The following is a 10,242-nucleotide window of genomic DNA, read 5'->3' as shown; positions in this document are numbered from 1 at the left end:
ATTATGAGAAAGAATACCGTTCTCATATATTCAACACTTTGATGTTTCGCATCACCACAACTGAAGTAGTTTAGCTGCAGGAGCATTTTCCTTTATTTACATGAAAACATATGGTGCTCCAATTATATTTTTTCATTGGTGTTTTTGTGCAGATAGAATTTCATGCCAAATTGAAAAGACGGATTTCTAATAAAATCACAATGCAAATTGCGCCATTTGTAAACTGTATCACGCTGCTGTGAATATTTTGGTTTGATCACAGGGAGTCAAGGATCACTCTGTGCTAAGGTACCAACTGGTCTTCATATCCCATTTTCAAACCCATGCTTCCTGTTTTTATTTCTGTTGAAACTCAATCTGCATCAATCCACACACACTCGAAAAAAGGAAACACATATGCACACCGACTGGCATGTCGTTGGCCAGAGACAGGGAGAGAGAGAAAGAAACAAGTGAACAATGAAGGCTGAGAAACATGTTAAGATTCATGCATGGAAAATACAAAATAGCTGTTAATTACGCTGCAGATCAAGAGCATAACTGACAGCTGATGGGACAGATTTAAGATGTCCTGGATAGTTAACTAACATTTCTAACCTCAGAGAAACTGAGTCCATGTTAACTGTCACTTAAGATTTCACAGCTGCTGCATAGTTTTGTCCTTTGCCCATGCCGCTAAGATATATTATCATCCTCTGGCATTAAAAAAAGAAAACTGGAATAATGTGTCCTCCATTCAGTCTTATGCCTCACAAATCATGTTCAGAAATCATTCCGAGGAATCGTGTTGACGTGAGGACCACTTCAACAACACGTGATGCTTCTTCACTCTGATTGTAACAATCAAGCAGCTACCTGAGCTCCAGGAGACTCTTAGAACAGCCTGCATTGTTACATGACGATGAGTTTGATCACAAGTCCAACACACGTGACATTAAAAATGTGATATACAGCACTGCTATTATTATACATGCAGCACTGAGTCATTTAAGTGATTGCATTCCAGCTGGGAGAACTGTTTCTGATAATGAGTATAAAGGATCTGACATACCATCTGGCAAAAGTGTTTTTTGGAAAAACATCACCACACAGGCATAATATTCAGGAATCATGAATATGTGAGTGACTTGATTTTGATAATATACTCGGGTTATAAACATAAATAAAGGACTTGAAACAGTAGGAGAGTGAAAATGTAAAATCCACAATATAAAAGTCTTCCATATAAAACAGACACAGTGGAGCTAAATGTTTGTGTCAATAATTGATTTTGTCCACCCAGCACAGTTCTAATCAATGTAATGTTCTCCCAAGGCTTGCTGTGTCAGATAACTGATGACTGACCTGCTTTCCTGAAACAAATTACAAACTCTTATTTATTATTAATCAACTGATTTCATTTAATCTCAGTCTTTGGGCTTCTGACGCATCGGGTTTAACATTGATCAAGTTTAAGAAATGAACCTGAAAGCATAACATATAAATGACGTCTGTTACATTCATGCCCTTACCAAACGAGTTCACACAATGCCTATTAAGCCTATCCCCTCCAGGGAAAGCTCTGTATTTTGCAGTTTACTAGAGTCTGTGGCGCGCTGGATGTGATGCGTTTTATATGGACCAGACAGAGCTAAAGGGGGCAGGAAGGGGGAAGAGACCATGGTGATGGAGCAGCAGTTTGGGGTATGGTGGAAGCAATGCAGTAAATCCTAAGAAGCGTCCATGAAAAGTTACTGAAATGGATGCCCCAGATCAGATAAAAAAATGTCAAAATGTCAACAAAAAAAAAAAAAACACATTAAAATGAATCCAACGTTCAATCCAATGTTATTAGCAAAGATAACTCAGCATATTTGTATTAAAAAAATAATTAAAAGTTTTACAGTACAATACCGTATTGATCATAGGCTAATTGCAGGCGTGTGAACTAGCTAATGTCACTGTGTGGTATTTATCCATAAAGACAAGACAAACTAGCTTACATTTACAAACAGGACAATTAGTTGTATTATTCCAACTGTACACACATTCTTGTACGTCACACAGTTATTTGTTTTGTAATTTTTCAAGCAAGAGACTCTGATACAATGTCCACCACAGAAACCAGCAGCGAAAGTACAGGTGGTGAAGCTAATGCAGCTAGCCATGCTACAACTGATTCTGCTGACTTCACAGCTTCAGGCAAGCACAAACTGAGTTCAAGTGAAACTCAGTTGTATACATAGTACGGTGTCCCTGCTCTGTGTTTTGTGTCTTTGAGCTCAAGGGTTCTTGGCGTTAAAGACCCCTAAGGTAGTGGATTAAAGGGAAAAAGATCTGTCGACAGCCGGGACAAACGCAGAGCCCCATTGGTGTAGCTTTTTCTTATTGGAAAGCTATGAAAGAAGGGATTCAATCCTCGCTGCAAGTGAAACATAATGTCAGCTGGATGTCAGATGCAGTGTGTAAGCATTTTGTCATCCAATCCACACTAACTCTATCTTCCGTTGACATCATAGCTGTCCGTCAGCAGCTTCTGGAGCTGAGTGTACAGTGGCTGGCTAACCTGCCCCCAACGGCAACTAGCTAACTTATGTTGGGTAACAGGTTATGTTACCTGCTCAGGACTGGAACATCCATCCTGTGGGAGCCAACAAGTAGTATATTTTAGATTAATAGCAGCTCTGTCCTGCTCTATACACCCCACTAAATCCAGCCAAACTAGAGTTAGATGTTGTCACGTTCAGTTATTCCACATCCCAAACTTAAACATATATCTGACAGCTGTGTTTCAAGTATGCTTTTCTGTAGTAAGATTTAAAGCCATCCAAAGGTTGTATAATAATAATTTTGATTTGGACATTTTTACAGTACTGTACTGTATTATAATACCCGAGCTAACCAGTACATGTCAATAGATGATAATGCTTTTTCTTCTTTTCCATGTTTTCAAAATGGGTCATCAGCTGACTTTTTGGAGTGCCACATTATCATTGTAAACTGCATATGCTGCCGGTCTGAGAAAACGAAAATGGTAAGCTTGACAGGCATAGCAACAGTAACTAAGGGGTGCTGTGTTTAGGGAGCGCTCGATTTGATACCGCACGATCTCTTCTTTAGTAATTTGTCCACCAGACCGCTGATAAAACTGGTTTAATGAAACTATTTACATGTAAAGTCATTTTCAGCTCTTCCTTATTACCTGCCACTGAGACACTAAAAGCAGCGCGCTACTCAGAAAACTTGGCCTGCTCCGCTCTCAAGGCAGAGTTTAATGAGACTGACCTTTGAGGATGGAGAGCCCAGCCTCGTTCTCAGCATATAAATAGCGATGAACTCTGACCTAAAGATTCAGGATGCCATCTAAGCTTGTCAGCGCTTCCCTCCTCGTCTATGACTCACCCATCTTCAGGAGGCCCTCTATTCGTTTTGACACAATGACAACAGACTGAGCACATATAGTCGCTGAAGTCGGACTCCCAGGAGGTTTGTGGTGGCTTTTAGTTGTTTGCTGCAGCGGCAGATCAATGCAGCATGACTCTCAAGTTCACAGCACACCAGCTGTTTTTCTGTTTTGTATGAGATTTAACTTAACTACTCACTAAAAGGGAATATTGCATGTGTTGAAACTGAGCCAACATTAATGCATCCATTGCATAATCAAGTCATTGAAGTGGGTCTCATGTTCCTGTGCGTGTGTCAGTTTGCACATTGAATGATGAAGATCACAACCCTTGGACCATTCTGCCTGCAGGTCCCTTGCCGCTTGTTCAAATGTCTTGTGTTTGAAGTACAAGAAGATGAGTGTGTGCACTGCATAATATAAAAAATGTAAGAAAGGTGAGAGTTGTTTATGGATGTAGGAAAAAAACCCTCAAGGAAGATTTCACTCTGAAGTCAAAAGAACAAGTTATACACAAACACACTCCCCAAGGTATGTTGGGATTCATGATACTGTTATACTTATTGTCTCTTGCTCACCATCTCCAGGATATTTTATCATTTGTCTTACCTTACGCAATACAAAACTTTACTTACAAGCAAAAAAATGATAAAATGATATGACATTTATATGAATAAATGAAATATATATCTGTGAAAATATACGTTTGGCGACTGAGAACAAACATAATAAAAAGGCAAAATTATTAGTTCAAATCAATTAACATTGTGTCAAAAACACTGGCAATTTCTTTTAAAGTAAATGCCACACCTGTCTTTATACTTGTGCTTTTGGAATGAGGCTGTTTGTCACTCACAACTTATCAAATTAAGCTGCTAGGTCAGTGGCCCTTGATGCTCTATGGGGCCATAGTGAGTATGATGGGAGCAAGGGAGGAAATCAGGGGACATAGTTTAAAGAGCAACAAAAGTCCTTGCAGAGAAGAGGTAGGGGTGGATGGATGGGTCAAACAAACACAGGACTTTCCAGGAGACCACTGTTTGTGAAACCAAAACTAATCGTTCAGTTATTTTAAATTAGATACATGACTTGACTTACTAAACTCATGTCACATACCTACGTAAGCTTCTTAACTTACATTACAAACGTGATGTAACAAACATTAATTTTAACCCAAACCATTTTCGTTATTCTGAAAAGACACTGTATGCGTTTACCAAGTCGAAAGTGACACGTGTAAAACTGATGCTGGAGGAGTACAACAAGGGTTATCATTTTAATCATAGGACCACTGATCATGCTGCTGTGCTTGGCAGATGGGGGTGCTTGGCAGGTGGGGGTGAGAATATGTTGATTTTTCATAGTTTAGGCTTTATGCCTGGAAACTTTCAGCATTAATGTCACACCGTGATTTATAGTGCTCAACATTTGTGAAGAGTGTCACTCGAAAGAAATTCAAAAGCAGAGCGACAGTTTCTATTTATGCTTTGGTAAAAGGTTTCTGTCGCCTCCATAACCAGACCTCCTGCATTTTTTTATGGTCTGAGTCAGCACAATCTCAACAGACAGCTGTTTAAAATCACACAAATGTCCCACTGTTTATGTGTTTTTAACTTTTTAATCAAATATTTTTCATTGATTAATAAGCAAGCAGTCTGTCTGTGAGTCACAAAGATTCCCCTCACTTGCTGGTGGGCAAGGTAAAAAAAATAAAATAAAAATAACAATGAATCAATCAATACAAACACCATAGATTTCTTCCTGTAGAGCTAACATAAAAACTATTTGGCATTAAATGTCTGCTGTCAGTCAGCCTGGTGAAGTCAGTTTGACCGGCCTCTGTCCTCTCAGCTCTGCAGGAGCTGCTGCTGTCAGATGGCTGCTTCTGTGGACAGAGACGTTGAATGCAAGTCAAAGTCAGTGAAGATTGAAAATTATTATCTCAATGGCGACAATAGCAACACTACCCTAGTTGTTACTATTTCAGTCAAAATGTCTAAAGAGATAAAGGCCTATAGAACAATCCATACATGTGCGCAATCACGTGGCCCTTAAAGTGTTTGTGTCTGTTCATTTCTGAAAGATGGGAGTTTGTGAAGGAGAAACTTCTTGAATGGAACTCTGGCTGAGTTGCTCCCTTCCTTTGAAGGTATGTCAGCTAACATTAGATAGGTTTAAAATTAAAAAAAAAAAAAAGAAATATAAAATAATACAGTGTAGCTAGCTTTATACACAGAGTTTTAATGAATGTGCACAGACAGATTCACAAATGCATTTTATGATTTATGAATAAATGGCTTTCCGCAAAAACATTTAGCGTTAGATGTAAATGTAAAATTGATGCACACAAATATTTCTTGTTTTAAACAAATCCACAAATATATGTCTTTAAATGTATTTGCAATTTTCATCAACACACACAACACATTTGGATGTTTTATATACAGAATTTTGAACCTGCATTTACAAAACTGCCCATGTGTAAACTTAACTGCATTTGTGTTGGGTTTTATTACGACTCCCCTGCTGCGGCTCAATTCACATATGCATTTTTTTTTTTTCTAAAAGGGAATTATCCATAGCCTATCAGATATCTCTTTTATCATGATGTTTGTTCTCTCCTTGTGTTTAAATTCATAATTGCAGACCAGCAGTTGTAATGCCATGAGATTACATTACAGCATACCCTCCAGTGTGCACTCATGTGGTTGGCTGAAAAGGAAGGGGACATCTGATGGATACTGATAATTCCCTTTTGAAAAAAAAAATGCATTTGTGAATTGAGCCGCAGCAGGCGAGTCGTAATAAAACCCAACACAAATGCAGTGAGGTTTACACATGGGCTGTTTTGTAAAAGCAGGTTCAAAAGTCTGTATACACAAAAACCAACTGTGTTTTTGAAAAAATCTAAGAGAAATCTCCAAATATATGTATTTAAAAGAATTAGCAATTTTCATCAAAAAAGAAACATTTGTGTGTGCATCACAAATACACGTGTAAACCTTTTATTTATATGTGAATTTTTTTTACATTTATATTCAACATTATATACTTTTGATGACAGAGCTGTTTATATATAAATCATGAAATACATTTGCATATCCTTCTGTGAGCATTCATTAATACTGAATCTGATTCCATAAACAAGTACTGTCACTACTGGGAACAAATAAAGAGCATGCTTTATCTTGCAGATGATCTGATTGACAAGGAGCTTCTTTCTCCTGGATGGCGTCCCTGATACCTCTCATTGGACCACGGCTGAAATTTCAACATCACCTAAAAAAGTTGCTTGAGGTTCTCCTAAAATCATAGGTCTATAGGCTATCCTTAAATAAATTTTTCCCAAAGATGGTCATCAAAATAAGTGCTGTTTCTTGAATATTTTACATTGGCCTGCAAAGAAGGTAACTTGTACTTTGAGTTGTTTATTAAGCAGGTACTTTATTACTTTTACTTGAGTAAAGATTTTTAGTACTTTACTGACCACTACAAGCTGATATCATTTTTTCATCCCAGGGCTGACACATAGAGCCAGACAACCATTTATGCTCACATTCACACCTACTGGCAATTTAGAGTCACCAATTTAACTAACCTTTTGAGCCTTCTTTCTTTGGAGTGTGGGAGGAGGCCGTACTTGGAGAAAACCTATGCTGACATTGGGAGAGCATGCAAACTCCACACAGAGGGGCTCCCCCACCCTGGGTTCGAACCATGAACCCTCTTGGTGTGAAAACGGACTGAAGTCTGGAGTTTTACGTCATTACTTTCACATCAGTTCCCTTATTATTTTTAACATTTAAAGCAAATATCTGACAGTGGAATATTATATGATCTTCTGTTGTCAACTAACTGTGATGAAGTTCGGCCTGGTCTAATTATATATTTTCTAATAGGTGATGTAGAGGTAAAAATTGTCCGCAATCCTCCTGCATTGACCTGACCAATGCTCCAACAGATATATTGAAGTGACCTGTTTGTGTTAATAGCATACAGCACTGTGTTTCTTGTTAGACATGAATGGCTTTTCAGGGCATTTAAATAAACATTAGCCGGTGTCTGGACCATAATAAAGCAGCCATGGCTGGTGCAGAGATGTGTAGGTGTAGGCAGGCATGCTGACCTAAGAATCTTCTCTGTCTATATGACTCAGGGCAAAACAACAGATTTCCTTGCGTTTCTTCACTGCACACAGTGTGTAATTGAACTGGACAGCTGAGTGAGGAATGGACCTCTAGAGACCTACTAGCAGTAATCAGGAGGTGTCTGGTTCAGATCCCATGTGGAGTGGGGCAGAGTGGCCCAAAGTGAGAGCTATTATCTGACCTCTCTTCCGCAGATGCTCCTGAAAACGATGGCTGGAGGGGTGAAACTATCACTGTGGGTAAATGCACCATGCTGCTAGTAAAATAATGAATTTTCTCTCAGTGGTTGTGACAACTTTATGCACTGCTATTTGTCTGTGAGAGGTGACAAACAGGACAAGGAGCAGTTGTGTGGTTTTATGTTCTCCAGGACAAGAGGGGCACACCGTGGCGGTACTTAAAGACCACTGGAGGCAGTTTGATAGAAGAAGGCAGGCTGGAGTGTGATGTGAGGACACCTCTCAGCCACTAGTCTCTCTTTCTCTTTCTTTGTGTTTACATCTCAAGATGTTTTCCCTTTCTGCCTCTGTCTGTGCCCAAGTCGTCGCTTTCATTCTTGTCTCACAGACACAATGTTTCAAAGCCTGTCAGGAAGACAAGAAGACTGGGTGGTGATGGGGAAAGGGAGTGTTGAGAGGGTTTCCCTTAACATGCTGCAGATGCTGGATGTGGAAAAACCTCAGCTTCACACCAGCTCTCTTACTTTCAGGTTATTTAACTCAACTCATTTGAACTGAAGTCACCCTGAAGTTGAATATGAGTTCGTACACACTCACTCTATTACTTTATTTATTGATCCCGGCCTCATTTTGTAGTGTAAAAGAGTGCAACCTTTAAGCCAGGAAAGGATAACACCACATATATATTTAAATAAATTTTCACACAAATATTTTGAATTTAAAGAGTCAATAAAGCAATTTCTTTCCAGCCATTCTAATATTGCAGAGGCGATATTTACTTTATAGCATGAAAATGTAATTTGCCACAGTCACAGTGTCACAACAGGAGCCGTGCATCAATATTTGACCACAGACAGCTGCATTTTTTTGTCTGCTTGGCATTCTCTTTGATAGATGGAGAGGAGGGGAAAGTATTAACTGCAGAGACCTCAAGTTGTGACTCGCATAATGACATGAGCACATCTGACAAATATACACACACAGCTGGTTTATTAAGATTCATAAAGCGTACATATCTTCCCCATTTAAACTTTTGTGAAGTCTTGGTGGAGGTGAGTGAAGTGTGTGTGTGTGTGTGTGTGTGTGTGTGTGTGTGTGTGTGTATGTGTGTGTGAGTGAACCGAGTTTGGCTCTACTTGCAAGGTCCTGATGTCTTTATATCCTAATAGAAAAGCTGCTGGAGCTTTTCTCCATCCAGCCTCAGAGGGGAAACAGATCCAGATTTAGTGCAATCTCATGGCAAATTTGCATCAGTGAAATATGTGTAGTGAGTTTCTTGGTGTTGTATGCTGGATGTTGATGGTTGCCGAACTTGGTGATACTCATTGTTAGGATGGCCTTGCTGCGGCAGAACTTTAAAAGCAGGAGGCTTGAGGCAAAGCTGGTGCAGACCAACCAGGTGTTCACTTCACTTTACCCACAAATAACACATATGACCATGACAGTCATATTCTCCACAAAACATACTGTGGACCACTGGCAGCAGCAGCACTTGATGGAAACTGGCAACCTTATACATTTAACCACCAGTCTACCTCAACCCTTTCCATGGTAGAATAAAGTACCATAACACCCCTACACTAATTACCACCTAGTATCTCCTGGAATTTTTAAATTGGTGCTCACATACCCTGGGGACTCTTTAAGCCATAACAGAGGTGCATGACCTCAACACGAATATTACACATTATATTACTGCACAATCAAGAAACAGCTGAAACTACATTCAGTCCATCATCATTTTGGCAAAGCTTATACCACAATGAGCTCATTATGCTGAGGTAACCAAACTAGTCAACTGAGTTTGTTGACAGTCACGGCCTCAAATCAATCCCAGCTGAGAGGCAGCTACAGTCTCTACAAGACACACATCATTAATTCAAATCAATAACAACATTCAGACCTTGCCTTATTTCTTTACCGGTACTGGATAAAAACTGCTACAAAATACTAGTAATGAAGAGGACCTTCATTACACTAATGGTTCGGAAAGTTCGATATTTCAACAAAAAAGCTACACAAGTGTTACCCATTTGTAACACTTGTTTTTACAATGAAGTTTACATTTCAACTCATACTTAAGCAAGTTAATGCAAGTCTTCAAAATTAAAGCACACAGTTTGTCCACACCCTGCCAAACAATAGGCTATATAGGAGCATTTTCTCATCTGACACCACTGACAGGAAAGCATTTGTTTAACATACCAGCACAGAACGGTTCATATATCTGATGAATCAGCACTCCTACCAGTTAGGTTTAGCAAAAGAATCATGGTTGGGACATCGTCAGGTTACGTGCATTAACACAACCTGACGACCTAAAATAACGCTGACTTTTGGATTCACATGGGACACAAACAGCAGTCTCCTAGGTGAAAATCCTGTTTTTTGATTCGCCTGCCAAACTGATTTACACAGACTTTGTAGCTCTTTAACCCAATGGGCCCGAACGACGCATAGTGCGTCCAAATTCACACCTGTTCTTCTCTATCGATTTTCTCCGCGACCGTGCGTCACAGCGAGAAGCCACACA

The 10,242-nt window shown here is 39.4% G+C and overlaps 1 long non-coding RNA gene across 1 annotated transcript; it reads left to right on the top strand.

The window, feature by feature from the left end:
• Positions 1-3,340: 3,340 nt before the first annotated feature.
• On the top strand, positions 3,341-6,696 carry LOC117253740 (uncharacterized). Its single transcript, XR_004501423.2, has 4 exons — positions 3,341-3,465; positions 5,234-5,298; positions 5,466-5,531; positions 6,577-6,696. It is a non-coding gene; the product is annotated as an uncharacterized LOC117253740 (long non-coding RNA).
• Positions 6,697-10,242: the final 3,546 nt, after the last annotated feature.

This window comes from Epinephelus lanceolatus, chromosome 6, assembly GCF_041903045.1.
Source record: "Epinephelus lanceolatus isolate andai-2023 chromosome 6, ASM4190304v1, whole genome shotgun sequence".
NCBI lineage: Eukaryota > Metazoa > Chordata > Actinopteri > Perciformes > Serranidae > Epinephelus > Epinephelus lanceolatus.
This window is presented reverse-complemented; position numbering and strand designations above follow the sequence as displayed.